The sequence below is a fragment of the Salmo salar genome, chromosome ssa03, assembly GCF_905237065.1.
Source record: "Salmo salar chromosome ssa03, Ssal_v3.1, whole genome shotgun sequence".
Classification (NCBI taxonomy): domain Eukaryota; kingdom Metazoa; phylum Chordata; class Actinopteri; order Salmoniformes; family Salmonidae; genus Salmo; species Salmo salar.
The window spans coordinates 57,858,157-57,885,840 of NC_059444.1; the positions used below are offsets into that span (position 1 = coordinate 57,858,157).

At 45.1% G+C, this 27,684-nt stretch overlaps 1 protein-coding gene across 2 annotated transcripts in view; it reads right to left on the minus strand.

Annotated features, from left to right (window-relative positions):
• Window positions 1-155: 155 nt before the first annotated feature.
• LOC106600831 (extracellular matrix organizing protein FRAS1) overlaps window positions 156-27,684 on the minus strand; it is a 39,267-nt gene continuing 11,738 nt past the window's right edge. Inside the window, exons 2-8 of one of the 2 annotated variants that reach the window (XM_014192536.2) lie at window positions 8,843-8,959; window positions 7,820-8,053; window positions 7,573-7,705; window positions 6,211-6,337; window positions 5,955-6,108; window positions 4,880-5,091; window positions 156-4,723 (exon numbers count right to left, since the gene is read on the minus strand). The gene's annotated coding sequence lies outside the window, so the exon portion shown is untranslated. Of the gene's footprint in view, window positions 4,724-4,879; window positions 5,092-5,954; window positions 6,109-6,210; window positions 6,338-7,572; window positions 7,706-7,819; window positions 8,058-8,842; window positions 8,960-27,684 lie in introns of both variants that reach the window. The other variant, XM_045714997.1, reaches the window with a different exon arrangement.

Sequence of the window (27,684 nt, forward strand, 5' to 3'; positions counted from 1 at the left end):
TCTGATAACAGTTCCTTGGTCTAGGGCAGCAATACCCTTTAGTGTAAGGACAGAAGCTGGGAGACGAGAAGCAAGTACAGGGAGTGAACATTTAATAAACAACGGACATGAAACAGAACACGGGCAGCATCTGGACAGGGGAAACAAAATGACATTAATGCTGACACAGGGATCAAACTGAGTAAAAGACAGATATAGAGGGGGCAATCAACAAAGTGAAGGAGTCGAGGTGAGTCCACTGAAGCGCTGATGCCCGTAATGATGGTGACAGGTGTGCGTATTGATGGGCAGCCTGGCGCCCTTGAGCGCCAGAGAGGGGGAGCAGGCGTGACAGTACCCCCCCCCCCCCCCCCCAGGATGAGCCTGACGGGCTGGCCGAGGCATGGGAGCCGGCTGAGGCGTGGGAGCCCGACAAGCTGGCTAAGGCGTGGGAGCCCAACGAGCCAGCTGAGGCATGACGTGGGGTGGGAGCCTGCAGAGCCAACCGAGGCAAGGAAACCTCTCGAGCCAGCTAAGGCGTGGAAGCCTGACGAGCCAGCTGAGGCACCCCCGGTTCCTTCGGCAGCAGCACCCGGACCCGACGTCACCAACCAAAACAAAAAACAAAACTTCCTGATGCTTCCAATATGGGTGTCAGCATTCTGTAAAGACAGACGCTGGGAGACGAGAAGCAAGTACAGGGAGTGAACATTTAATAAACAGGGGACGTGAAACAGAACACGGACAGCATCTGGACAGGGGAAACAAAACGACATTAATGCTGACACGGGGATCAAACTGAGGAACAGACTGGGGGGGGGCAATCAACAAATTGAAGGAGTACGGGTGAGTCCTATGAAGCGTTGATGCACGTAACGATGGTGACAGGTGTGCGTATTGATGGGCAGCCTGGCGCCCTCGAGCGCCAGAGAGGGGGAGCGGGTGCAAGCGTGACAGTTAGACTTGTTTAGATTACTGTAAGTAGTTCTTTGTCTGATTCAGCAGTAATCCCAGACAGACTGTAGACACAGAGGCTATCAATTACATTATTGCTATTTATTGACGTTCAGGTGCCCTGTTATTATAGATTGTATTACACATACAGAGACTGCATGTTTTTACCAGGCTAAAAATAGAGAAATTATAGTACAGGCCAAAACATCAACAGATAAGAGATGGCAGGTCAACGATGGACAGATTTAAAAAAAAAGGGCAAAGCAATGTACATAATGGTTAAAATGACGAATAGAAGCCCTCACTGATGTATGCCATAATCAAAGTAATATTATACTGTAGGTCCGGGAATAAAACAATATCAAAATATCCACCTCTCATTGAAGCTGAAAACAAATGAATAGCCTTCTGCTGGACATGGTCGCAGCTGTGTGCCATTATGTGAAACAGCAAAGCACAACAACCCTCCACATCTTGTAAATTGTTAGTGGAGTGGTCATAAAATGTTCTGGACAGAAATCCGCAAAACAATGTTTGTAATGAAGCTCTGTTAACGTTGTAAAACAGAAAAAATGGATGGAAGAGTTCGCCCTCCTCTGAGACAGACACAAAACCAACCAATTAAGAACAGCTCTGATAATCAGACTGGAAGTCTGGTTTACCAAGTTGACCATCAGGACAACACACTCTGCTCCAACTCTAACCTGTGCTGTTATCAAGAAGAAGAACAGAACATCATACTACCTTTCTTTCTATACTGTAGTCCCAAACACTGAGTGTCCATACAACCCTTTCTTTGCAAGTCTGTCATCTCTTGAAAAGGTGATAAACCGGGCTACTGGAAAACAGAGGATAATCCTACTTCGCAAGTCTTAAAACTTGGCGAGGTCACCCTTCTCAAATGTAGATCAAACACGACTTTAATGATTTACCTACAGGAGCGGTCTAGAATATATTACAGTATGTGTAACAATGTTTTACGGCACGTCTTTTTGGAAGCAAGAACTTTTACAGTGATATGGAGACAGGTCACTGAAAAATCAATATGGCACTTAAAGAACAAAAACAAACCAATAACTGCAGCACTATAAGTGCTTGCTACTGTAGGGTACATTTTGGGGTGTATTAAGGTAACCGAATGAAGTTCAATGGACATTTTTTTTAACCCTACGTTCGTCTCAAATGAAATCAGTCTAGATTGATTGCTTTTATCTAAGCGCTCATAATGACTGGGCAGATGATTTCTAAGTGCCTGCAGTGGCTTAGATTACCCTGTGGTCTCCACACCTGCACAGGTGCTTAACAAAGTATAGGGAGAGATTAGTCTGTCTGAATACAGCTTATGTTGGCGGGACACCAAGGGGAAGAGCAGCCATTTGTGAAGGCTCTTCTGTCTAGGGTTCATCTCTACAGCTCCGTTGTGATCACGCGTTTGCCTGACTAAATATGACTGGCTGCCGAGACTGTCGAGGACAGATGATATAACACAATAGTATCAGCATTGGGAAAGGAACTCAAATAAAAAGTTGTTGCAATGACAACATTGTATTACAAATGGTAAATCGTGTGTCGTCATGAGTGGTCATCGTGCCCTCGGATGAAATGACTGAATACATTTGTATGCGGTTTATTGTTGCATAAATTAGTTAGCAATTTAGCGTCATTAAAATCGCTTGTGAGAGGCGCAACCAGCTGGAATGGTGTAAGCTTTTATAGGGACCAAAGGGGATGGAGAATTGCGGTCGTATCCATGTCGGTCACAGTAGCAATGATGTACAAGGTCTCTCAATCACCACCCTTACGCATTATGGCCAGTCTGTCCTCTGCAGCGTAGCTGGCGTAAGATACAAGTAAAAACCTGTTGTCTGAATCACAATCCCCTACCACCGCCTTGACCAATGCTACTCCAGACCAGCACAATCCCTCAGGATTCAAAGCACAATCTCCAATTCAAAAGAACAATCTCAGAGTTCTGAGCTCAAAGAGCTTTTGTCTTTCATATGAACAGTGACTGACGAATGAAGGAATGAAGCGATAGGGAACGGCCTCTGTAAATGCCATGGAAACACTAGATGGGAACAGACAGAGGGGAATCTCTTTCCCTCTGGAAGTCTGCATGGGTAATAAGATCAGACAGACACTGGAAAGGAAGACTCTCTAACTAGAGAACTATGGGCAAGCCAAGCAGCGAAAGCAGAGCAGACAGTAAAATCTCTGCTTCCCGCCCGGCGTTTCTGCCTGTGTCTGGGGAACGCCACTGTGTGATATTTACAACATCCTCCTGCTGGACATGCTAACGACATGCTAACGACATGCTAACGTAGCCTCTATCTCTTTCTCTTGTCTTAATGGCATCAACAGCCCCAATGCTCTGCAACTAGACTTCAATACCTTTATTTCCACATGCAGCTTATAGTAAGAGATCGGTTCACAGACCTTAAACAAGTTCTTGAAATGGCATCAAGTTAATAAGGTATACTTTGTAACCCCCCCCCCCCCAAATGATGCATTTATAAGTACTTTGAAATAGACTTGATATTGTTAATGACAACTATGTGACTTGACAGAGATTTATTCACAAAAAGCTGCTGGATTGTGTTTAACAACTAACCATAACTACGCTCAATGTAATGTTTCCAAATGGAGGCCTACCTTTTTAGCCTTCAGCTACCAGACATCTTATTTTTAAAATGCTTCCCCTTGTGTTTCCCACTAACCCTCACAGCCAGCCAGCCAGCCAGCCAGCCAGCCAGCCAGCCAGCCAGCTCCACAAATGGGATATAAATACTGCGGTGGATAACCATCAGCGCTTCAGACAGCAGGACAAGTTACAACCTGAGCGTAAGCACCTGCTACTTCCGAGTTGAAATTACGTACCCACCTGAACATTTCAAAACAGCGCTCTGTAAAACATGAACGAGTAGTAACAGATATTGATTTAGATGTTTCGACATTTTTGTTTATTTGATTGAAAACGTCACAGAGAGTAAATTGCTGTGTCTCTGGTGGAATTGGTCAGACTGAGGAGTAACGTCTCTTGATGATGCTTGATAGATGAACCAATGATCCAACCACATTCTCTTCTGGACAACATCATCTTGGCAGAGTAAAAATAACTGTCAGCATGCCTGTAGTTATGTTGACCTGTACAACACACAGTCTCAACGAGTCTCAGATCGGCTGGTTTGGCTTGTTCACGGAAGAGTCAGCAGTCTTACGTCCATAGCTTCTTCTTTCACCAGGTCCCTGGAGTGATGGTGGTCGATGGCCTAATCACAGCGGTTGACCACGGTCTCGTCTGTAGCCTGGTATATCTCCATCACTCCGTACGACGCCACAAAGTGTTCGCCGGAGAGCTGCGGCAGCCGGAAGTGGGCTGCTGGAGTGAGATCCCTGTGCTGCATCCACATTAGGTCACGGGCCGAAAGACAAAGACAGCTGCTGTGCTTTCCCCAACAGGTGTGAGAAAATCTTATTTCACCCACCTTGTATTACCCATTTGCCCAAAACCTCATGAGAGGTGACATTTGTTACCACAAACAATCTTATATGTCATTAGCTGATTTTCTACCTGCTGTTCTGTGACAGGGCCATGATGTGTATTGGCCGCTTGGTCATAGGGGCTAGCTTAGAGATGGTGTAGAGGCCTGGGGAGCGCTGGGTCCTTGACATACCTGAGAGAGGGGCAGCCTGGTGTGGGGCAGCCTCAGGGTGATAGGGGGAGAGCCCTGCATGTGCATTTCAGCAAAGCTGCTGTTGTTGTTACCCAGCCTACCCAGAGAGGCACTGACTGGAGATGAGGAAGAGAGGATGAGAGGTGGGGGAAGGAGGGAGGAGAAAGGTTAGGTGAAGAGTATGTATGACAAACGATAGGGATCTCTATCAACGTGGGGCAAGCAGGCATCACAGAAAAAGGAAGAAGTGAAATAGGTAGTAGTTCACTTACTGGGTTCACTCCGAATCGGTGCACTTCACTCCCAATTTGGGCACATGCCCTGGAGAGGCATGGTGGAGACACTGTGGCCCAGCCCCTGGGGGTGCCAGTCTTGGTCCCGCCAGGGCCAATAGGGCTAAGAGAGAACAGTCCCGGGAGGATGACACTCAGACAGTACAGAGGGCTCCTTTGGTCGCACTGCAGCGGTCACCCTACGACTCCAGCTACACAGACATCATAGTTTAACATCAGCATGTGGTAGAGCAGGGGGGTCAAACTCAATTCCTGGAGGGCCATGTGTTTGCAGGTTTTGGTTGTGTCCTTTCAATGTGTCCACTGAGGACACGAGGGGAGTTCCTAACTAGTCAATGACCTTAACTGATTAATCAAGTACAAGGTAGCGAAAACCTGCAGACACTCGGCCCTGTATGAATTGAGTTCGACCCCCCTGTGGTACAGCTCTCAAGCATTCGTTCACTTCTCCAACGGGGGTTGTGTGGCTAACAAGTGACGGCATTGTTTGTCTAGTGTCTAGACATGTCTGGCCCTATGTGTTGCCCATGTGTGTTGCTGTCTATGTTCCTCTCTACACTTCTAGATTAGTATATCTGGACTAATGATTGAGCATTTCTGGGGGCACTGTGAAAGTTATGATTTCTGAGATTGTAAATATGCACCTCTGGGAATATTAATGTGCGTTTAATTACTTTTAAGTGGCCAAACGTATGTGTTAGCATTTATGGGCTATTAAAATAGCATGTGTGTTTGGATTTATGGATAAACCTATATAAAGGCGTGGGTCAACCTTAATAGAAAACATGGTACTTGCACGTTTACAGTAATGGGATGTTTGAAGGAAATGTTGTTGGGCCTTTTATTAAAGAAACATGTTGTTTTACTGTTGTTAAATTGCAGTCTAAAGAATAATAAGTACTAACCTTTGAACCTGTATAATCTGACATCTTTCAAATAGCTGCTCGGGTATTTATATGTGTCTGTCTGTGTACTGCATATATGCATAGTACCGTACACAGTTGACTCCTGATAAGTGCACTTCGGATAAGTGTACATTTGGAAAAGTGCTCACCTTGGCAGCCATGTTGCTTATGTATTGCTGTGAGTCAGTCTTGACAACAGGTGGCACTGTGACGTCTTTATAGGAGGGCGTTCCCTTGAGGAGCTGGTACACCTGGTCTACGATGCCCAGGTCTCTGAGCAGGCTGGCTCTCAGCTGCAGCCCCCTGAGACAAGGAGACAATGATCAGGTAACAGAAACATTGTTTGTTTTTGGGGGGGGTTGAGGTGACCATAGGACACAGCAGCAGGCAGAAGATAGTACTCACATCGGGATGGACGGGGCAGAAGGGAACTTGGTGGATTTTACCCTTCTCTCCCGCAGACTCCCCCAGCAGGCCCAGTCTCTGACACCTCCTCTGGCTCTGTTTCTCATGCGACTCCTGCAACTGCTCTCTGCACAGAGAAATGTTCCTGAGTATACTTTGTGTAAACCTGTATACAAGCACTGCTGTGTGCGCCATACATGGACACAAACATCCCTGCTATGTGTTTAGTCTATCCAGTAAACCTGCATGCACACATTATATATGGCACTGAGGTTGGAACTGATGTTGTATGCAGGTGTGGATGGGCACTTGTTAATGTGTGGGTGATGTGTTTGTGTCTACGCCACCCAGGTGCTACTGGCTCTGCTCCTTGCTCCTGGAGCACAGAGGACATTGGAATGGGCTTGGTAAAATTACATTTTCTTTGTGCTACTTTCTCATTTTATGTTTGGATAATTACGTTTGACTCAGCGCAGACGCTATTATGAGTCAGTGCAGACTGGACCATAAAACTCATAGCGGCAGACTATTATGACTCAGAACAGCAGACTATTATGACTCAGAGCAGCAGACTATTATGACTCAAGAGCAGCAGACTTTTATGACTCGAGCAGCAGACTATTATGACTCAAGAGCAGCAGACTCAATAGCAGCAGACTATTATGACTCAGAGCAGCAGACTATTATGACTCAGAGCAGCAGACTTTTTTGACTCAAGAGCTGCAGACAATTATGACTCAAGAGCAGCTGACTCAATAGCAGCATACTATTATGACTCAGAGCAGCAGACTATTATGACTCAGAGCAGCAGACTTTTTTGACTCAAGAGCTGCAGACAATTATGACTCAAGAGCAGCTGATTCAAGAGCAGCAGACTATTATGACTCAGAGCAACAGACTTATGACTCAAGAGCAGCTGACTCAAGAGCAGCAGACTAATGACTCAGAGCAGCAGACTTTTATGACTCAAGAGCAGCAGACTATTATGACTCAAGAGCAGTAGACTATTATGACTCAAGAGCAGCAGACTATGACTCAACAGCAACAGACTATTATGACTCAAAAACGGCTAAAACGGGCCTACAATGGCCACATTCATCATGATTTTCAAAAAATTGTTTGTGATACAAATGTAAAATGCATATCAAACATCCTTCCTCCCAATTAAGTTTCTATGTGAGAATTGCCAGAACAATCGGAGATATTTCCGGGCCTTCCTGGCGTGGAATCACCCTATTATGACTCAGTGCTATGACTCCATAACATCTATGTGCTGTGACTCTATCATGACTCAGTGAAGTGACTACAAAGACTGTGCTATGACTCTATTGTGACTGAAGTTTTGCGGGGTCGTCAGCACACCTTGTCTCCTTGGAGCGGACGTGCTGCAGCCAGTCTCTGATCCTGCGCCTCTTCCTCGGTGGCTTTGCGTCGGTCACAGGTCCCCAGATTAATCAGCACCATTGTGTCATACAGCAGCCTGTCCTTCACCTCTCTGTCCAGGAAAGAGCCTGTGGTGAAGCTAGTGGAGTGGTTGATCTCCACACACAAATACACAAGTACATCACACTGTACAAATACATGAGCAAGTGAGTGTGTGTTGTCTCACCTCGATCAGCCAGGGCTTGAGGCGGTGGTTGATGAGCACGTGGAAGCCCAGGATCTGGAAGTAGGCCCCGGTGGCATTGTAGGAGGTGGCCTGGTGCGGGAAGCAGATGTGGTAGCTGTGGCGGAGCACCGAGTGGGCTGAGACCAGAGCCTCGATCGCCACATCCTCGATGTCGGCCCACAGCTTCCCCGTGTCACAACGCATCATCTCCAGGAGACGGGTCAGCGTGGACAACTTCCTGTGGGGAAGGGGAGAGAGACAGACAGAGGGGAAGAGACAGAGAAAGACAGACAGCGAGCGAGACAGCGAGAGAAAAACCATTCAAACAGTCAGACAGGAATGTCGCCACATACAGTATTGGTTGTGCATCGTGTCATAGACCTGTTCCGATGCCCCTGCCTCTTCTCGCGAACACTTTTAACCGTCACAATGTTGTCTGTGTGTACACTGTAGACACACGTTCATCTTCACTTTATCCCCACTGTTAAGGTTCTAGAAGTTAGTTTTGTTTGGGGGGGGGGGGGGCTATAATAAGCTCGACATACCAAGGCAGTGATGAAATATGAGTGGCAGTATATCAGCCTCCTGAGTTGTGACACATGCTGCAAATAAGATTGGTTGCTTGGCCTGCTGACAAGCCTGGCTGTGGCTCTTGCATACTGATACAAGTATGGTACGGGGGGACCTGGGCAGGAGATGGCCATAAGTCTCAGAGTGAGACATGACTGACAGCTCTGAGTCGTTGCTTTTAGACTGACATAAATTTGTTATAGCTGCTTCATTCCGACACAGGTCGCGTAAGCATGGTCTCGGTTTTGTGACAGACAGGGTTTTCTCAAGTGGATTGAGCTGTTATCCTAATGAGAGGGAAACATATATAATTTATACCTAAAATAATAGAAGTTGTGCTTGCCTTTCCCCTGCTGGAACCAAGCACTAGTACATATCTACACTAGAGAAACACATTGGTGTCAAATACAGCATCAGAGAGAAAGCCCAGGAAGACCCGTGTCAATAGATCACCTTTCACTGCCAGCGTTCTCGTCCCAGACAAAGTTCTCACTTTGTTTGTTAATGGTGTAGTTGGTCTGGTGCATGAAAGAGGCCAGTGTGCGAGATAGGGACTGCGTCGAAGAGGACCTAGAAAACAGGAGTACTTTCACAGTGCTTGCATGTTTAGCATTGTTGATAAGTCTTTTATGACAGAGCTAGTTTAACGTTAGCTTGAGTCATCAATGGGGCCATATCACTGGTTTAAAAAAAATACGGTTTGAGAGGAGCAAGACTGAACACACCCATTGTAGGTCTGAGTTCAAGGACAGATGTCTATCTTATCTAAGTCCGTCTGCCTGCGTGTCTGTGTTTGGTTGTGTTCCTGTCTGTCTCTGTCCCCTTGAACACGCTTACAACAGACGGACAATATACAACATATCAATACCGACAGAAAACAAATGTTACCATTTCTATGGTCCCTAACAAAACTACACAGTATGAACACGAAAGACCAATCACGTTGAAATAAACATGAGATGCACACAATGTAAAACATGTCGCCCTCTCATTCCCACTTCTGTGGTTATGCCCATTGTGCCGTGCCACACCACGTTGTCGCGGGTGGAGTTGTAGTGGCTGGTGCGGGCCGAAAGAAAGGAAGGGAAAACGCGACCCGAAAGTGGGGGTCAAACTAAACCCGTCATGCAATGGCTGTTTGTGGTGGCAGAGAGGGACAAGAACAACAAATAAGAATGGCTAAGACAAAGTAGAATATCTGGAAATTATGACAAGACAGGTTGAGAAAATGGCTGTTCCGCCTTACGCTGACAACTCAGTTAATGGACCACCATTCGCGGAGATGCAGAATTGAAAATAAATACAATTTAGAGTCAATTTAGAGTCAGTGAATGTAACAGTTTAAAGGCCTATTATTATATTATTATTATAATAATGATAAACAATCTGCATTGTGAAACGTTATGTAAAATTGCTTATTATACCATTAATATTCCCAGCTGCATCTTCTTCTTCACATCTTCTTGTAAATGCAATACAATAAAAAAAAATAAAAAGAAGGTCAACACAGCCAAAGTTCATCCTGCTCCTATTCTACTTTCATAGATGATTTAGATCAGGGGTTCTCAACCATATTCCCCCAGGGCCCCTTTTTTCACATGTAAAAAATGTCATTTAAAAATGTTGTTTATTTAGATATAGTATATTAAATAAAACACCAGCTTGAATTTGTTTAATTTGAAGGACCTAGGAAAATGTTTGTTTTGAAGCTCATTTCCTGAAATTCTACGTAGTTTAACCTGTTGGGGATAGGGGGCAGTATTTGCACGGCCGGATAAAAAACGTACCCGATTTAATCTGGTTACTACTCCTGCCCAGTAACTAGAATATGCATATAATTGTTTGATTTGGATAGAAAACCCCCTAAAGTTTCTAAAACTGTTTGAATGGTGTCTGTGAGTATAACAGAACTCATTTGGCAGGCCAAAACCTGAGAAGATTCCAAACAGGAAGCGCTCTCTCTGACTATATCTTGGCCTTCTTGATCATCTCTAACCAAAACAGGGGATCTCTGGCATAACGTGACATTTTCTAACGCTCCCAACGATGAATGGTGGCATTGCAGGCCATGGCTGAAAAACATTAGCGCATTTGGATAGTGGTCGATCTGAGGACAATGAGACTGGAGGCGCGTGCACAAGCCGACACTATGTTTACTTTCTCTCTCTTTGAACGAAAACAACGACTCCCGGTCGGAATATTATCGTTTTTTTACGAGAAAAATAGCATAAAAATTGATTTTAAACAGCGTTTGACATGCTTCGAAGTACGGTAATGGAATATTTTGAATTTTTTTTGTCACGAAACGCGTCGGGCGCGTCACCCTTCTTTACCCTTCGGATAGTGTCTTGAACGCACGAACAAAACGCCGCTATTTGGATATAACTATGGATTATTTGGAACCAAACCAACATTTGTTATTGAAGTAGAAGTCCTGGGAGTGCATTCTGACGAAGAACAGCAAAGGTAATCAAACTTTTCTAATAGTAAATCGGAGTTTGGTGAGTACCACACTTGGTGGGTGTCAAAATAGCTAGCCTGTGATGGCCGGGCTATCTACTCAGAATATTGCAAAATGTGCTTTCACCGAAAAGCTATTTTAAAATCGGACATAGCGAGTGCATAAAGGAGTTCTGTATCTATAATTCTTAAAATAATTGTTATGTTTTTTGTGAACGTTTATCATGAGTAATTTAGTAAATTCACCGGAAGTGTTCGGTGGGAATGCTAGTCACATGCTAGTCACATGCTAATGTAAAAAGCTGGTTTTTGATATAAATATGAACTTGATTGAACAAAACATGCATGTATTGTATAACATAATGTCCTAGGATTGTCATCTGATGAAGATCATCAAAGGTTAGTGCTGCATTTAGCTGTGGTTTGGGTTTATGTGACATTATATGCTAGCTTGAAAAATGGGTGTCTGATTATTTCTGGCTGGGTACTCTGCTGACATAATCTAATGTTTTGCTTTCGTTGTAAAGCCTTTTTGAAATCGGACAGTGTGGTTAGATTAACGAGAGTCTTGTCTTTAAAATGGTGTAAAATAGTCATATGTTTGAGAAATTGAAGTAATAGCATTTCTAAGATATTTGAATATCGCGCCACGGGATTACACTGGCTGTGCCCAGAGAGGTTAACAAGACTCATTACATCTTTTGGTAGGCTATTTAATGATAATAATAATAATAATAATAATAATGGTAATAATGATAATCATCATCATCATTAAAAAATAATAATAAGGAATATAAAGTCAAGACCCGATTTCCCCAAATGTTATTCTGCTACCAAATATGTTTTAATAGGATAATTTATATGAACCCTCAATATAATTATACTGATTATCTTTTACAGAAAGTGATTTGATCAACTGATAGCGACACTGGGAGACGAGAAGCAAGTACAGGGAGTGAACATTTAATAAATAACGGACAAGAAACAAAACAAAGCCAGCGTCTGGATAGGGGAAACAAAACTACATTAATGCTGACACGAAGAACAAACTGAGGAACAGACAGATATAGAGGGGGCAATCCACAAAGTGAAGGAGTCCAGGTGAGTCCAATGAAGTGCTGATGCGCGCAATAATGGTGACAGGTGTGCGTAATGACGGGCAGCCTGGCGGAGGGGGAGCAGGAGCAGGTGTGACAGCAGGCATGACAGCGTCTCACCTGAGCGAACCTGATGGGTCGGACGAGCCGGCTGAGGAGTGGGAGCCCGACGAGCCGGCTGAGGCGTGGAAGCCCAACGAGCCGGCTGAGGTGTGGGAGCCAGACGAGCCGGCTGAGGCATTACGTGGGGTGGGAGCCTGCCTCCACTACAGGCCCGTCGATGAGAATGGGGGTGTGCTCGGTCCTCCTTTTCTTGTAGTCCACAATCATCTCCTTTATGTTGATCACGTACTTGTCCTGGCACCACAAGGCCAGGTCTCTGACCCCCTCCCTATAGGCTGTCACGTCGTTGTCGGTGATCAGGCCTACCACTGTTGTGTCGTCGGCAAACTTAATGATGGTGTTGGAGTCGTTTCTGGCCATGCAGTCATGAGTGAACAGAGAGTACAGGAGGGGACTGAGCACACACCCCTGAGGGGCCCCTGTGTTGAGGATCAGCGTGGCAGATGTGTTGTTACCTACCCTTACCACCTGGGGGCGGCCCGTCAGGAAGTCCATGATCCAGTTGCAGAGGGAGGTGTTTAGTCCCAGGGTCCTTAGCTTAGTGATGAGCTTTGAGGGCACTATGGTGTTGAACTCTGAGCTGAAGTCAATTAATAGCATTCTCACATAGGTGTTCCTTTTGTCCAGGTGTGAAATGGCAGTGTGGAGTGCAATAGAGATTGCATCATCTGTGGATCTGTTGGGGAGATACGCAAATTGGAGTGGGTCTAGGGTTTCTGGGATAATGGTGTTAAAGTGAGCCATGACCAGCCTTTCAAAGCACTTCATGGCGAGAGACGTGAGTGCTACGGGCCGGTAGTCATTTAGGCAGGTTACCTTAGTATTCTTGGGCACAGGGACTGTGGTGGTCTTCTTGAAACCTGCGCATGCTCGGAGTACACATCCTGGTAATCTGTCTGGCCCTGCGGCCTTGTGAATGTTGACCTGTTTAAAGGTCTTACTCACATCGGCTACGGAGAGCGTGATCAAACAGTCATCCGGAACAGCTGATGCTCTCATGCATGTTTCAGTGTTACTTGCCTCGAAACGAGCATAAAAGTTATTTAGCTCGTCTGGTAGGCTCGTGTCACTGGGCAGCACGCGGCTGTGCTTCCCTTTGTAGTCAGTAATAGTTTGCAAGCCCTGCCACATCCAACGAGCTTCGGATCCGGTGTAGTACGATTTGATCTTAGTCCTGTATTGATGCTTTGCCTGTTTGATGGTTCGTCGGAGGGCATAGCGGGATTTCTTATAAGCGTTAGAGTCCGCTCCTTGAAAGCGGCAGTGCGGATGTTTCCTGTAATCCATGACTTCTGGTTGGGGTATGTACGTACAGTCCCTGTGGGGACGACGTCATCGATGCACTTATTGATGAAGCCAGTAACTGATGTGGTGTACTCCACAATGCCATCGGAAGAATCCCAGAACATATTCCAGTATGTCCTAGCAAAACTGCCCTGTAGCTTAGCATCTGCTTCATCTGACCACTTTTTTATTGACCGTGTCACTGGTGCTCCCTGCTTTAGTTTCTGCTTGTCAGCAGGAATCAGGAGGATAGAATTATGGTCAGATTTGCCAAATGCGGGGCGAGGGAGAGCTTTGTACGCGTCTCTGTGTGTGGAGTAAAGGTGGTTTAAAGTTTTTTTCCCTCTTGTTGCACGTTTAACATGCTGGTAGAAATGAGGTAAAACGGATAGAAGTTTCCCTGCATTAAAGTCCCCGGCCACTAGGAGCGCCGCCTCTGGATGAACGTTTTCCTGTTTGCTTATGGCCGTATTCAGCTCATTGAGTGCGGTCTTAGTGCCAGCATCGGTTTGTGGTGGTAAATAGACAGCTACGAAGAATACAGATGAAAACTCTCTTGGTAGATAGTACGGTCTACAGCTTATCATGATATACTCTACCTCAGGCGAGCAAAGCTTTGAGACTTCCTTAGATATCGTGCACCAGCTGTTGTTTACAAATATACATAGACCGCCACCCCTTGTCTTACCAGAGGCTGCTGTTCTATCCTGCTGATACAGTGTATAACCCGCCAGCTGTATGTTATTCAAATCAAATCCAATTTTATTGGTCACATACACATGGTTAGCAGATGTTAATGTGAGCGTAGCGAAATGCTTGTGCTTCTAGTTCCGACTATGCAGTAATATCTAACAAGTAATCTAACAAATTCACAACTACCTTATACACACAAATGTAAAGGGATGAATAGAATATGTACATACAAATATATGGATGAGCGATGGTGTGCGGCATAGGCAAGATGCAGTAGAATACAGAATATACATATGAGATGAGTAATGTAGGACATGTAAACATTATTAAAGTGGCGTTATCTAAAGTGACTACCGAGAGAGCTGAGAACGCACCCTTGTGGGGCCCCAGTGTTGAGGATCAGCGGGGTGGAAATGTTGTTTCCTACCTTCACCACCTGAGGGCAGGCCGTCAGAAAGACCAGGACCCAGTTGCACAGGACCCAGTTGATGAGTTTGGAGGGTACTATGGCGTTAAATGCTGAGCTGTAGTCAATGAACAGCATTCTTACATAGGTATTCCTCTTGTCCAGATGGGATAGGGCAGTGTGCAGTGTGATGGCGATTGCATCGTCAGTGGACCTATTGGGGCGGTAAGCAAATTGGAGTGGGTCTAGGGTATCAGGTAGGGTGGAGGTGATATGATCCTTGACTAGTCTCTCAAAGCACTTCATGATGACAGAAGTAAGCACAATGGGGCGATAGTCATTTAGATCAGTTACCTTAGATTTCTTGGGAACAGGAACAATGGTGGCCATCTTGAAGCATGTGGGAACAACAGACTGGGATAGGGATATGATCCGTAAACACGCCAGCCAGCTGGTCTGCGCATGCTCTGAGGATGTGGCTAGGGATGCAGTCTGGGCCGCCAGCCTTGCGAGGGTTAACACGTTTAAATGTTTTACTCATGTTGGCCACGGAGAAGGAGAGCCCACAGGCTTTGGTAGCAGGCCGTGTCAGTGGCACTGTATTGTCCTCAATGCGAGCAAAGAAGTTGTTTAATTTGTCTGGGAGCAAGACGTCGATGTCCACGACGGGGCTGGTTTTCTTTTTGTAATCCATGATTGACTGTAGGACCTGCCACATACGTCTTGTGTTTGAGCCGTTGAATTGCAACTCTACTTTGTCTCTATACTGACGCTTTGCTTGTTTGATTGGCTTGCGGAGGGAATAGCTGCACTGTTTGTATTCGGTCATGTTTCCGGTCGCCTTGCCATGATTAAAAGCGGTGGTTCGCGCTTTCAGTTTTGCGCGAATGCTGCCATTAATCCACGGTTTCTGGTTAGGGAAGGTTTTAAAAGTCACAACAGGTACGACATCTCTGATGCACTTGCTAATAAACTAGCTCACCGAGTCAGCGTATACATCAATGTTGTTGTCTGAGGCTATCCGGAACATATCCCAGTCCACGTGATCGAAGCAATCTTGAAGCGTGGGGTCAGATTGGTCAGACCAGCATTGTATTGACCTGAGCACGGGCGTTTCCTGTTATAGTTTCTGTCTATAGGATGGGAGCAACAAAATTGAGTCAGGGTGAGATTTGCCGAAGGCAGGGCGGGACGGCTTTGTATGCATCGCGGAAATTCAAGTAGCAATGATCCAGAATTCTGGCAGCTCGTGTCGCGCATTCGATATGCTGATAGAATTTAGGGAGAATTGATATTAGATTAGCTTTGTTAAAATCCCCAGCTACAATAACTGCAGCCTCAGGATGTATGGTTTCCAGTTTACATAGAGTCCAGTAAAGTTCTTTCAGGGCCGACAAGGTATCTGCTTGGGGGGGATATACACGGCTGTGACTTTCACCGAAAATAATTCCCTTGCAAGATAATGCGGTCGGCATTTGATTGTAAGGTATTCTAGGTCAGGTGAACAAAATGACTTGAGTTCCTGTATGTTGTTGTGATTACACCATGAGTCGTTAATTATAACACATACACCCCCGCCCTTCTTCTTACCAGAGAGATGTTTGTTTCTGTCGGCACGATGGTGAGAAACAGGGTGGCTGTACCGACTCTGATAACGTATCCCGAGTGAGCCATGTTTCCGTGAAACAGAGAATGTAATCTGAGGCCTGAGCCTGCCTCCACTACAGGCCCGTCGATGAGAATGGGGGTGTGCTCGGTCCTCCTTTCTTGTAGTCCACAATCATCTCCTTTATGTTGATCACGTTACTTGTCCTGGCACCACAAGGCCAGGTCTCTGACCCCCCTCCCTATAGGCTGTCACGTGCGTTGTCGGTGATCAGGCCTACCACTGTTGTGTCGTCGGCAAACTTAATGATGGTGTTGGAGTCGTTTCTGGCCATGCAGTCATGAGTGAACAGAGAGTACAGGAGGGGACTGAGCACACACCCCTGAGGGGCCCCTGTGTTGAGGATCAGCGTGGCAGATGTGTTGTTACCTACCCCTTACCACCTGGGGGCGGCCCGTCAGGAAGTCCATGATCCAGTTGCAGAGGGAGGTGTTTAGTCCCAGGGTCCTTAGCTTAGTGATGAGCTTTGAGGGCACTATGGTGTTGAACTCTGAGCTGAAGTCAATTAATAGCATTCTCACATAGGTGTTCCTTTTGTCCAGGTGTGAAATGGCAGTGTGGAGTGCAATAGAGATTGCATCATCTGTGGATCTGTTGGGAGATACGCAAATTGGAGTGGGTCTAGGGTTTCTGGGATAATGGTGTTAAAGTGAGCCATGACCAGCCTTTCAAAGCACTTCATGGCGAGAGACGTGAGTGCTACGGGTCGGTAGTCATTTAGGCAGGTTACCTTAGTATTCTTGGGCACAGGGACTGTGGTGGTCTTCTTGAAACCTGCGCATGCTCGGAGTACACATCCTGGTAATCTGTCTGGCCCTGCGGCCTTTGTGAATGTTGACCTGTTTAAAGGTCTTACTCACATCGGCTACGGAGAGCGTGATCAAACAGTCATCCGGAACAGCTGATGCTCTCATGCATGTTTCAGTGTTACTTGCCTCGAAACGAGCATAAAAGTTATTTAGCTCGTCTGGTAGGCTCGTGTCACTGGGCAGCACGCGGCTGTGCTTCCCTTTGTAGTCAGTAATAGTTTGCAAGCCCTGCCACATCCAACGAGCTTCGGATCCGGTGTAGTACGATTTGATCTTAGTCCTGTATTGATGCTTTGCCTGTTTGATGGTTCGTCGGAGGGCATAGCGGGATTTCTTATAAGCGTTAGAGTCCGCTCCTTGAAAGCGGCAGTGCGGATGTTTCCTGTAATCCATGACTTCTGGTTGGGGTATGTACGTACAGTCCCTGTGGGGACGACGTCATCGATGCACTTATTGATGAAGCCAGTAACTGATGTGGTGTACTCCACAATGCCATCGGAAGAATCCCAGAACATATTCCAGTATGTCCTAGCAAAACTGCCCTGTAGCTTAGCATCTGCTTCATCTGACCACTTTTTTTATTGACCGTGTCACTGGTGCTCCCTGCTTTAGTTTCTGCTTGTCAGCAGGAATCAGGAGGATAGAATTATGGTCAGATTTGCCAAATGCGGGAGCGAGGGAGAGCTTTGTACGCGTCTCTGTGTGTGGAGTAAAGGTGGTTTAAAGTTTTTTTTCCCTCTTGTTGCACGTTTAACATGCTGGTAGAAATGAGGTAAAACGGATAGAAGTTTCCCTGCATTAAAGTCCCCGGCCACTAGGAGCGCCGCCTCTGGATGAACGTTTTCCTGTTTGCTTATGGCCGTATTCAGCTCATTGAGTGCGGTCTTAGTGCCAGCATCGGTTTGTGGTGGTAAATAGACAGCTACGAAGAATACAGATGAAAACTCTCTTGGTAGATAGTACGGTCTACAGCTTATCATGATATACTCTACCTCAGGCGAGCAAAGCTTTGAGACTTCCTTAGATATCGTGCACCAGCTGTTGTTTACAAATATACATAGACCGCCACCCCTTGTCTTACCAGAGGCTGCTGTTCTATCCTGCTGATACAGTGTATAACCCGCCAGCTGTATGTTATTCAAATCAAATCCAATTTTATTGGTCACATACACATGGTTAGCAGATGTTAATGTGAGCGTAGCGAAATGCTTGTGCTTCTAGTTCCGACTATGCAGTAATATCTAACAAGTAATCTAACAAATTCACAACTACCTTATACACACAAATGTAAAGGGATGAATAGAATATGTACATACAAATATATGGATGAGCGATGGTGTGCGGCATAGGCAAGATGCAGTAGAATACAGAATATACATATGAGATGAGTAATGTAGGACATGTAAACATTATTAAAGTGGCGTTATCTAAAGTGACTACCGAGAGAGCTGAGAACGCACCCTTGTGGGGCCCCAGTGTTGAGGATCAGCGGGGTGGAAATGTTGTTTCCTACTTTCACCACCTGAGGGCAGGCCGTCAGAAAGACCAGGACCCAGTTGCACAGGACCCAGTTGATGAGTTTGGAGGGTACTATGGCGTTAAATGCTGAGCTGTAGTCAATGAACAGCATTCTTACATAGGTATTCCTCTTGTCCAGATGGGATAGGGCAGTGTGCAGTGTGATGGCGATTGCATCGTCAGTGGACCTATTGGGGCGGTAAGCAAATTGGAGTGGGTCTAGGGTATCAGGTAGGGTGGAGGTGATATGATCCTTGACTAGTCTCTCAAAGCACTTCATGATGACAGAAGTAAGCACAATGGGGCGATAGTCATTTAGATCAGTTACCTTAGATTTCTTGGGAACAGGAACAATGGTGGCCATCTTGAAGCATGTGGGAACAACAGACTGGGATAGGGATATGATCCGTAAACACGCCAGCCAGCTGGTCTGCGCATGCTCTGAGGATGTGGCTAGGGATGCAGTCTGGGCCGCCAGCCTTGCGAGGGTTAACACGTTTAAATGTTTTACTCATGTTGGCCACGGAGAAGGAGAGCCCACAGGCTTTGGTAGCAGGCCGTGTCAGTGGCACTGTATTGTCCTCAATGCGAGCAAAGAAGTTGTTTAATTTGTCTGGGAGCAAGACGTCGATGTCCACGACGGGGCTGGTTTTCTTTTTGTAATCCATGATTGACTGTAGGACCTGCCACATACGTCTTGTGTTTGAGCCGTTGAATTGCAACTCTACTTTGTCTCTATACTGACGCTTTGCTTGTTTGATTGGCTTGCGGAGGGAATAGCTGCACTGTTTGTATTCGGTCATGTTTCCGGTCGCCTTGCCATGATTAAAAGCGGTGGTTCGCGCTTTCAGTTTTGCGCGAATGCTGCCATTAATCCACGGTTTCTGGTTAGGGAAGGTTTTAAAAGTCACAACAGGTACGACATCTCTGATGCACTTGCTAATAAACTAGCTCACCGAGTCAGCGTATACATCAATGTTGTTGTCTGAGGCTATCCGGAACATATCCCAGTCCACGTGATCGAAGCAATCTTGAAGCGTGGGGTCAGATTGGTCAGACCAGCATTGTATTGACCTGAGCACGGGCGTTTCCTGTTATAGTTTCTGTCTATAGGATGGGAGCAACAAAATTGAGTCAGGGTGAGATTTGCCGAAGGCAGGGCGGGGGACGGCTTTGTATGCATCGCGGAAATTCAAGTAGCAATGATCCAGAATTCTGGCAGCTCGTGTCGCGCATTCGATATGCTGATAGAATTTAGGGAGAATTGATATTAGATTAGCTTTGTTAAAATCCCCAGCTACAATAACTGCAGCCTCAGGATGTATGGTTTCCAGTTTACATAGAGTCCAGTAAAGTTCTTTCAGGGCCGACAAGGTATCTGCTTGGGGGGGGGATATACACGGCTGTGACTTTCATCGAAAATAATTCCCTTGCAAGATAATGCGGTCGGCATTTGATTGTAAGGTATTCTAGGTCAGGTGAACAAAATGACTTGAGTTCCTGTATGTTGTTGTGATTACACCATGAGTCGTTAATTATAACACATACACCCCCGCCCTTCTTCTTACCAGAGAGATGTTTGTTTCTGTCGGCACGATGCGTGAAGAAACAGGGTGGCTGTACCGACTCTGATAACGTATCCCGAGTGAGCCATGTTTCCGTGAAACAGAGAATGTCGTCATTCAGCCACGACTCGGTGAAACATAAGATATGACCGTTTTTAATGTCCTGTTGGTAGGATATACGTGCTTGTAGTTTGTCCACTTTATTTTCCAGCGATTGTATGTTGGCCAATAGTACCGATGGCAAAGGTAGATTAGCGATTTGTCGCTGAATCCTTACAAGGCACCCGATCACTTTCTCCTGCGAATGACGGGGATGAGGGCCTTGTCGGGTGTCTGGAGTAAATCCCTCTCGTCCGACTCATTAAAGAAACATTCTTCGTCTAGTTCAAGGTGTGTAATCTCTGTTCTGATGTCCAGAAGCTCTTTCGGTCATAAGAGACGGTAGCAGCAACATTATGTACAAAATAAGTTACAAAGCCATTTTACAGCTTGTTTCTAGCCTAAAGCATTGCAGATGTTTTAGTTACTTTAGATCGGTATAAACAATAGAGAATTGTAAATTGTTTTATAATTTTTTATCAAAGAAGGTCCCGAATCCCCCCACGAAACGGTAGCGTCCCATATGTGGGGCGAGCCCCCTAGGTTGGGAACCCTTGACTTCGATAACAAATAGACAGCCTTATCAAATTCCAAAGTCCACTGCAGGGTACAGGGCCAATAGTGTCTGTCTCTCCTCTGTCCTCTAAGAAAGAGTTTGGGATTTCCATTCACAGACATCATGCAATCAAATGATAAGGGTGTATTAGCTACACCTCCCTCTGAAATTGGATCCTGGACTTCCTGACGGGCCGCCCCCAGGTGGTAAGGGTAGGTAACAACACATCTGCCACGCTGATCCTCAACACGGGGGGCTCTCAGGGGTGCATGCTCAGTCCCCTCATGTACTCCCTGTTCACACATGACTGCATGGCCAAGCACGACTCCAACACCATCATTAAGTTTGCCGACAACACAACATTGTTAGGCCTGATCACCGACAACGATGAGACAGCCTATAGGGAGGGGGGTCAGTGTGGTGCCAGGATAACAACCTCTCCCTCAACGTGATCAAGACAAAGGAGATGATTGTGGACAACGGGAAAAGGAGTACCGAGTACGCCCCCATTCAAATCGACGGGGCTGTAGTGGAGTAGGTTGAGAGCTCAAGCTCCTTGGTGTCCAAATCACCAACAAACTGTCATGGTCCAAACACACCAAGACAGTCGTGAAGAGGTCACAACAAAACCTATTCCCCCTCAGAAGACTGAAAAGATTTGGCATGGGTCCTCAGATCCTCAAAAAGTTCTATAGCTGCACCATCGAGAGCATCCTGACTGGTTGCATAACTGCCTGGTATGGCAACTGCTTGGCCTCCGACCGCAAGGCACTACAGAGGGTAGTGCGAACGGCCCAGTACATCACTGGGGCCAAGCTTCCTGCCATCCAGGACCTATACCAGGCTGTGTCAGAGGAAGGCCCTAAAAATGGTCAAAGACTCCAGCCGCCCTCGTCATAGACTGTTCTCTCTGCTACCACACGGCAAGCGATAGCGGAGCGCCAAGTCTAGGTCCAAGATGCTTCTTAACAGCTTCAACCCCTATAAGACTCCTGAACAGCTAATCAAATGGCCCCTCCCCTCACCAGCCATTTTTACACTGCTGCTACTCTGTTTATTATCCATGCATAGTCACTTTACCTCTACCTACAGTACATGTACATATTACCTTGACAAACCTGTGCCCCTGCACATTGACTCTGTACCGGAACCCCCTGTATATAGCCTTGCTACTGTTATTTTATTGTTGCTCCTTAATTATTTGTTGTTTTTCTATTTTTGTTCTTTATTTATTTTTAAAATTTTATTTATTTTTTACTTCAGGTTATTTTAATAAATGTTTTCTTAACTGCATTGTTGGTTAAGGGTTGTAAGCATTACACTGTAAGGTCTACACTTGTGTTCAGCGCATGTGACAAATAAAATAACATTTGATTTGAATATATACACTATAGTAATTACTTTAGTGTTTTTCCGGACATTACTGTAGCATTTACTATATTGTTTTTGTTTTATATTTGATAGAAGTGCTGGCTTTTCTATAACCTGTAGGTAGGACTAAGGTCTGAATGGATAGTTCAGACCTTCTGCTCTTTCTATAACCTGTAAGGACCACAATAAATGGTCTCTACATGTATATTTCTCACTTACGGGTGGCACAAATTGGGATATGGGGAAGGGAAATGGGCAGGGTATACGCACATTAAATACTGTAATATTACTATAGTTAAACTGTAGTGTTGTTGTGGACTAGTTTTTTGCGTACGGTAGTACATAATACTGTAGTACTTAGTATAGTGTTGTACAGTACACTGCAAAATGCTATAGTAAGTACTAGACATGATCGAGAGATACTACAGTGTGTAGTATAGTATTCTACAGTTTACTACATAATTCTATAGTAAGTACTGTACTATTCTATTATAAACTGTAGCATTTTTTTATGTGGAGGGGAGAGGGTAAATCCTATAAAGTCATATGCAAGGAAAACGTATGCGTTTAAAATGAAACTTGAAGAATGTCATTGTGAGCTAGTCGTAATGGGTAGAGCCCAAAGGTTTTTCCTGGTCAGGTCCGGATGTTAGGAAAAACTTCGGACCCAAAACCTATGAACAGGGGTTTTAGGGGTCATCTTCAAACATGGTAGGCTATGAAGCGTAAGTCTTTAGAAATTGATTATGGTGATACCTGGTAGCATTTCAATGCCATGCCGAGGTCCAGAGAGACTGTGATGTCAGTCCAGAAGACTGACCAGTCCTCCCCCCTCTAGTGCCTCCTTCAGGCCAAACCTGCGCGCTGCACTGGGACCACAAAAGAGAAACAGAGTGCCTTCAGAAAGTATTTACACCCCTTGACTTTTTCCACATTTTGTTGTATTACGACATGAATTTTAAATTTATAAGATTTAGATTTTGTGTCACTGATGTACATACAAAATCATCCCATGATGTCAAAGAGGAATGATGTTTTTAGAAATGTTTACAAATTAATAAAAAATTAAAAGCAGACATTTCTTGAGTCCATAACCCTTTTGTTAAGGCATGCCTAAATAAGTTTAGTAGTAAAAATGTGCTTAACAAATTACATAAGTTGCATGGACTGACTGTGTGCAATAATAGTGTTTATCATGATTTTTAAATGACTAACCCATCTCTGTACCTCAAACATACAATTATCTGTAAGGTCCCTCAGTCAAGCAGTGAATTTCAAACAGATTCAAGCACAAAAAGCAGGGAGGTTTTCCAATGCCTCACAAAGAAGGGCTCCTATTGGTAAACAGGTAAAAACAAAAGCAACCATTGAATATCCCTTTGAGCATGGTGTAGTTATGAATTACACTTTGGATGGTGTATAAATACACTCCAGTCACTTCAAAGATACAGGTGCCCTTCCTAACTCAGTTGCCGGAGAGGGAAGGAAACTGCTCAGGGATTTCATCATGAGGCCAATGGTGATTTTAAAACAGTTACAGAGTTTAATGGCTGTGATAGGAGATGATTGAAAATGGATCAACAACATTGTAGATACTCCACAATACTATCATAAATGAGTGTGAAAAGAAGGAAGCCTTTACAGAATAAAACATATTCAAAACATGCATCCTGTTTGCAATAAGGCACAAAAGTAATACTGCTAAAAATGTGGCAAAGAAAGGAACTTTTTTGTCCTGAATACAAAGCATTATGTTTGGGGAAAATCCTACACAACACATCACTGACTACCACTCTTCATAAATTCAAGCACGGTGGTGGCTACATTATGTTATATTTTTGCCCTAGTACTACACAGCTGATTCAAATAATCAACTAATCATCAAGCTTTTATTATTTGAATCAGCTGTGTAGTGCTAGGGCAAAAATAAACGTCCACCACTTGCGGTCCCAGGATCGAGTTTGGGAAACGCTGGACTAGGGGAGTTTTTTAGGATAAAAATAAATGGAATAGAGCTAAGCACAAGCAAAATCTGAGAGGAAAACTTGGTTCAGTCTGCTTTCCAACAAACACTGGGAGACAAATTCCCCTTTCAGCAGGACAATTACCTAAAGCACTACCAAGACAACATTGAATGTTCCTAAGTGGTCTAGTTACAGTTTTGACTTAAATCGGCTTGAAGATCTATGGCCAGACTTTAAAATGGCTGTCTAGCAATGATCAACAACCAACTTGACAGAGCTTGAAGAATTTAAAAAAGAATAATGGACAAATATTGTACAATCCAGGTTTGCAAAGCTTTTAGAGAATTACTCAGAAAGACTCACAGCTGTAATCACTGCTAAAGGTGATTCTAACATGTATTGACTCAGTTGGTTCAATACTTATCTAAACAAGATACACTATCCAGTGGATTCGGAAAGTATTCAGACCTCTTCACTTTTTCCACACGTTGTTATGTTAAAGCCTTATTCTAAAATTGATTAAAACATTTTTTCCACTCATTAATCACAATACCCCATAATGACAAAGTGAAAACAGATAGGTAGAAATTTTAGCACATTTATTTAAAAAAAAACACAAATAGAAATATTTACATAACTATATGAGACTCTAAATTGATCTCAGGTGCATCCTGTTTCCATGGATCATCCTTGAGATGTTTCTACAACTTGATTGGAGTCAAGTTGTGGTAAATTCAATTGATTGGACATGATTTGGAAAGGCACAAACCTGTCTATATAAAGGTCCCACAGTTAACCGCGCATGTCAGAGCAAAAATCAAGTCATGAGGTAAAAGGAATTGTCTTTAGAGCTCCAAGACAGGATTGTGTCGAGGCACAGATCTGGGGAAGGGTACCAAAAAATGTCTACGGCATTGAAGGTCCCCAAGAATAAAGACATTTGGAACCACCAAGACCACCGTTGGGACAAACAGCAATCGGGGAGAAGGGTCTTGGTCAGGGAGGTGACCAAGAACCCAATGGTCACTCTGACAGAACTCCAGAGTTCCTCTGTGGAGATGGGAGAACCTTCCAGAAGGACAACCATTTCTGCAGCACTCCACCAATCAGGCCTTTATGGTAGAGTAGCCAGACGGAAGCCACTCCTCAGTAAAAGGCACACAACAGCCCACTTGGAGTTTGCCTAAAACCACCCAAAGGACTCTCAGACCATGAGAAAAGATTATCTTGTCTGATAAAACTAAGATTGAACTCTTTGGCCTGAATGCCAAGCGTCACATCTGGAGGAAACCTGGCACCATCCCTATGGTGGAGCATGGTGGTGGCAGCATCATGTTGTGGGGATATTTTTCAGCGGCAGGGACTGAGAGACTAGACAGGATCGAGGGAAAGATGAACGGAGCAAAGTACAGAGAGATCCTTGATGAAAACCTGCTCCAGAGCACTCAGGACCTCAGACTGGGGTGTAGGTTCACCTTCCAACAGGACAACAACCCTAAGCACACAGCCAAGACAACGCAGTAGTGGCTTCGGGACAAGTCTCTGAATGTTCTTGAGTGACCCACACAGAGCTCGGACTTGAACCGATCGAACATCTCTGGAGAAACCTGAAAATAGCTGTGCAGCGACGCTCCCCATCCAACCTGACAGAGCTTACATTGTTAGCCCATAAAATGTTATGTGTTATTACATACAGACGGGAAGAACTATTGGATTTCAGAGCGGTGATAACTCACCAGCACTACCAGCCTTACGACCAGTAAATACGACTTTCCCGAAGCGGATCCTTTGTTCACACCAACCAGGGCAATTGAACTGATTCCAGAGGCCGACCCAAAACAACGGCCGGAGGAGAAGAGGGATTTGGAGCGGTCTTCTGGTCAGACTTAGGAGGCGCGCACACCATCCACCGCTTCCGAGTATATTACTCGCTAATGTTGAGTCCCTGGATAACGAAGTTCACATGATCAGGGCAATGGTTTCTTTCCAGAGAGACATCAGGGATTGTAACATACTCTGTTTCACGGAAACATGGCTCACTCGGGATATGCTGTCGGAGTCGGTCCAGCCATCTTGATTCTCAGTTCATCGCGCCGAGCAGGAATAAACATCTCTCCGGGAAGAAAGGCGGGGGTGTATGTTTCATGATTAATGACTCATGGTGTAATTGTAATAACATACAGGAACTCAAGTCCTTTTGCTCACCCGACCTAGAATACCTCACAATCAAATGCCGACCGTATTATCTTCCAAGAGAATTCTCTTCGGTTATTGTCACAGCCGTGTCTATCCCCCCTGAAGACAATACCACGACTGCCCTCAAGGAACTTCACTGGACTTTACGCAAACTGGAAACTATATATCCTGAGGCTGCATTTATTGTAGCTGTGGACATTAACAAAGCAAATCTGAGGAAAAGGCTACCTACATTTTATCAGCATATAGACTGTAGTACACTCGCTGGAAAAACACTCAACCATAGTTATTCCAACTTCCGGGATGCATACAAGGCCCACCCTCCTTTTGGCAAATCTGACCACGACTCCATTTTGCTCCTCCCTTCCTATAGGCAGAAACTCAAACAGGAAGTACCCGTGCTAAGGACTATTCAACACTGGTCTGACCAATCGGAATCCACGCTTCAAGATTGTTTTGATCATGCGGACTGGGATATGTTCCAGGTAGCTTCAGAGAATAATATCGATGTATATACCGGAGACGGTTACTGAGTTTATCAAGAAGTGTATAGGAGATGTTGTACACATTGTGACTATTAAAACCTACCCTAACCAGAAACCGTGGATAGATGGCAGCATTCGCACAAAACTGAAAGTGTGAACCACCGCGTTTAACCATGGCAAGGTGACTGGGAATATGGCAGAATACAAACAGAGTAGTGAAGGCAATCAAACAGGAAAAACGTCAGTATAGAGACAAAGTGGAGGCGCAATTCAATGGCTCAGACACAAGACGGATGTGGCAGGGTCTACAGACAATCACAGACTACATAAGGAAACCACGCCACGTCGCGGACATTGACGTCTTGCTTCCGGACAAGCTAAACACATTCTTTGCCCACTTTGAAGATAACACAGCGCCACCGACGCTGCCAGATACCAAGGACTGTGGGCTCTCCTCCTCCGTGGCCAACGTGAGTAAGACATTTCAACATGTTAACCCTCGCTAGGCTGCCAGCCCAGACGGCATCCCTAGCCGCGTCCTCAGAGCAAGCGCAGACCAGCTTGCTGGTGTGTTTACGGACATATTCAATCTCTCCCTATCCCAGTCAGCTGTCCCCACATGCTTCAAGATGGCCACCATTGTTCCTGTACCCAAGAATGCAAAGGTAACTGAACTAAATTACAATCGCACCGTAGCACTCACGTTCTGTCATCATGAAGTGCTTTGAGAGACTAGTCAAGGATCATATCACCTCCACCTGTCACCCTAGACCCACTTCAATTAGCTTACCGCTCCCCATAGGTCCACAGACGACCCTATCGCCATCACACCGGCATACTGCCCTATCCCATCTGGACAAAAGGAATACCTATGTAGGAATGCTGTTCATTGACTATAGTTCAGCATTTAACACCACTAGTACCCTCCAAGCTCATCAATTCAAAGCTTCAGGACGGTCTGAACCCCGCCCTCTGAAATTGGATCCTGGACTTCCTGACGGGC